Genomic DNA, 3,979 nt, shown 5'->3' with positions numbered 1-3,979 from the left:
CGTTAATGGTGGGGATATCGTGAGGGTTATGGTCCCAGTGGGAGCCCGACGATCGTGTTTCCATCATTGCGAATATGTGGTAACGGTTATGTGGTAACGGATTTGTGGTAACGGTAAGAATGGGAATGTCGTGAGGGGAAAAGGCCCCAGAGGGAGCCCATTTATGGGAAAAGGCCCCAGAGAGAACCCCGACGATCGTATTTCTATTCGAATCATGATAGGCCAAGGCTCAGTTGACCGGTGAGAGTGTTGCTGATGTCCCCGCCGCCCAGTACTGTGGTTACATGTAGATGGATCCATCGACTCTTTATGATCATGATCAGGAAAGTCACAATTAACGATCTGAATTCAACAAAGGAAAAGGAAAATGAAAAGGGAAAAGGGAAAAGGAAAATATTTATGATCATGTTAAAATGTTTTTATGTCATGATAAGGAAAAAAATGAAAAAGTGTAAGATTTATTTATGCATGTCATGAAATGTTATTTTTACCTAAAAGTATTTTCACTGTTGCATGTGGTTTTATACGTATTATTTGTTATAAAGATTATGGTGTGTTGAGTCTTTAGACTCACTAGGTGTGATGGATGCAGGTGAGGTTGAGGGAGGTCTTGACGGATGATTTGACTGGACTGATGGCGCACACAACCCGAGGACCAGCGCTTCTATTATTCCGCATTATGACTTTTGACTCATGATTTATGATTAAGGATTTTTAAGACTATTTATTTATGTTTTTTATAGATTTTTGAGAGGTTTAGTATAGGCTATACTTTTCAAATTTATTGCTTTTTAGGTTTGCTAAACATGCGACGATTATATTTTATGACCATTGCACTTGATTTTCAAAATGCTAGGTGATTGGTATTTTATTTTAAGGGGAAAAATATTTTATAAAGATATTTTCATGTGATGGATGAAATTTAGAAAAAAAAAAATTTCTAGTACTTTTAAAGTAATAAAAAGGGGAGGACGTTTCAAAACTAATTTTATGTATCAGACTTTACGAGATGTTGCTCGAATAAAAATAGGAAAAAAGAATTCTTCTGAGAATGAGCAAAAAATTGTGACGCACTCAACATTTGCAAATTTTACATATACTGATGTAAAAATCGCTAGATAAGAATCCCCAAAGAAGAGAGCTAGTTAATTAACTAACTAGTATACAAAATTCTACTCCCTAAAATCAGTATAGTACTCCATATCTATCATATTCTCCTCAATCTAGAGGTGAGATCAATAAATCTTCGCTTCACGGGATGCTGAGTCCACCCATTGGATGATTGAACCCGAATTCTTCTTCCGTGTGATTTAACATGTAAGGTCCAAAATGCGATAACGTAATTCAACTGTATGCAAATCTAGGAAAAATAGAAAACGACTAATTAAACTATTTTAATTGCATTAATTAAATGTGATAGGCATGTTTACATGTTTAAAAATATGATTTTCTATTAGAACGCATAAAACCGGGACTTCGGTTCAAGTTTTAAAACGAATTACGAATTTAGTCGAGGAGCTTAAATTTACATCTAAGAAATGTCTATGGATGTATTTTAAGGTGTTATGGTAAGTTTGGATGAATTCGAGTCGTTGTTTTAAGGTCCAATGGTAAATTGAGAAAGTTAGGGTTTCATGGGTAAAACGGTCATTTTACATTTGAAAAATGTTAGACGGGCTGGCAATGCCTTGAAGGCTATAATGAATGTTAAAATGTTTATTTTGAAAGATTATGGAGTTTTATGATAGAAAACGATAAATGCTAAAAGATGTGTTGCATGCTTGGTTTAAAAGAAAAATGATATCTATGCATGAACTTTATAAGTGATGGATGAATATGATAAAAGGTTTTGGATGAGGTGATTTGATTGTGGCTAATGCGAATATGAATACGAAATGATATGATGACATGTAAGGCTAAGACTCAGTTGACGGGTGAGAGTGTCGCTGATGTCCCCGCCCTCTAGTACATGGTAATACATAAGATTGATCAATCGACCTACAGCTGATACGTAAGTCACAATTAATGATCTGAATTTAATAAAAGTATACAATGAAAGGAAATGTATATGATGAAAGGAAAGTATTTAAAGTTTATGCATGTTCATAGCAAAGCTATTTTATTAAAAGTAATTTTCACTGTTATATGTAGATGTATACGTATTACTTGTTATCACGGTTAAAGTTTGGTGAGTTATTAAGCTCACTAGGTATGAATGATACAAGTGAGTATAAATATGATGATATTGGAAGACTTGATGGTTGAACTGACTGAACTGATTGTGCACATAACCCGATGATCATTGCTAGTTTTTCACATTATTATTACTTTACATGTGAGAGCCCAAATCGTCCCTCAAGCCCAGCCCAATATTAAGTAAAGTTTTTTTTTTAAGAAAAATAAATAAATAAGTTTTTTAAAAAAAAGAAACGAACAAAAAGAATCAGAAGCTCTTTCTCTCTCCCGTAGCCACCGTCTGTAACTTTCAACCCATTTTTGCCACTTTTGACTGTCGATTGTGGCCGCACCGGCAGGCGAAAAATTCAAGTAAATATACGATTGGAAAGATCTCAACGCAAGCTATCCATTGATACCACTTTCGCTAAGTAAAATCGTTATTTCCGAAAACCCGTCGGAAATTCGCCGCCTCTTTCGTCGTTAAATCTTCGCCATACGTCGCCGGAGTTCGAAAATTTGTTGAGGGCTTTTTTCTCTGGGTCGTAGGCTTCATTTTGGTATATATATTGAGGTGCAAATCATGATTCCATAAATTATTCAAGATTGATAAATTTTTGGGTTAAATTTGGTACCAATATTGATATTTATTATATTATTGATTGTAGGTGCAAGAATTGAGCCGATTCGAGGTATCTCACGAATTTTCGGAATTTATTTGGGAATAATTTCGAAAATTCAGGATTTATAACTAGGTTTTCGAATGTTAGTGTTCAATAATTAGATGTTTAGATGTTATAGAATTGTCATATATTAATTTTAGAAATTGTAAAGCCTAAAGTATGAATTTTTGGAATTTTAGGCTAAATTGTCAAATATTAGAAAAATAAATGAAATTTGATATGAAATGTATTATTTGCCACAGGATTGGATTTTGCGAGAAATCCTTAAGATATTTCGGTGGTAAATTTGTTAACAGTTGAGGTACGTATGAACCGTTTTCTTATGACGTCTATAGTGATGTGGAATGACGTTAAGTATTTTGTAATGAGTTGTGGCGTGCTTTATGTGCTTATGTGAATAACGTGATTGCATTCATGCATTTATTTGAGTTGACACTAAGTGCATAGCATTTCGAGCCTTGACTCCGTTGATTGCTATCATTATTGATCTGTTATGATGTTGCGTCATCTATGGAGCAAGTGATAGGACTAGATCACTCCTGACATCTTATCGATGGAACGAGTTATAGGATTAGCACACTCCTGATGACTGCTCGAGGACTGACTGGGTTGCTACCGGACCCTCAATGCTACGTGCATGGATGAGCGGCGGCATGATATTACGTTGCTGCAGTCCTTGCACGGGTGGCCACTGTTCCTGTTGCTGATGCGTTTCATTTGGACTCCGTTTTGGTATCCGTTATTTCGTTGTTACCGACATGCATTGCATTGCATTTTACTTGATTTTATTTCACGTCAGTTATAATTGTCATAATTTTACTGGTTCGTCTCTTTTCTGTTTATGCTGTGGTTGTTATTGATGCCATAGCAGATTATCCAGGAGGATTTGACGCGTCTGGTGGAGCGTCAGGTAGCGGTGCCCAGTAATTGGATTGTTGTTGAGAGTTCCAAGCTATATATGTAGATATATGTATGTATTACATTATCGATATTTGCCAGGGGATTCCCTGCGTAGTTGTAGTGTTGCTTTTACGATATTTTGGATTGTTGTTGTGTGATCGAGCCTTGTTGGCTCTGTATGTGTTAGTCCTGGCCAGTGCGGCTATAGGTTTGTGAATTTA

General features: G+C 35.6%; 1 long non-coding RNA gene across 1 annotated transcript; it reads left to right on the top strand.

Moving 5' to 3' along the window:
* Nucleotides 1-2,446: 2,446 nt before the first annotated feature.
* On the top strand, nucleotides 2,447-3,718 carry LOC140973669 (uncharacterized). Its single transcript, XR_012174667.1, has 3 exons — nucleotides 2,447-2,749; nucleotides 2,844-2,867; nucleotides 3,101-3,718. It is a non-coding gene; the product is annotated as an uncharacterized lncRNA (long non-coding RNA).
* Nucleotides 3,719-3,979: the final 261 nt, after the last annotated feature.

This window comes from Primulina huaijiensis, chromosome 3 (genome assembly GCF_012295235.1).
Source record: "Primulina huaijiensis isolate GDHJ02 chromosome 3, ASM1229523v2, whole genome shotgun sequence".
NCBI lineage: Eukaryota > Viridiplantae > Streptophyta > Magnoliopsida > Lamiales > Gesneriaceae > Primulina > Primulina huaijiensis.
Note: the sequence above shows the minus strand (reverse complement) of the source record. Positions and strands in the feature narration are given on the sequence as shown.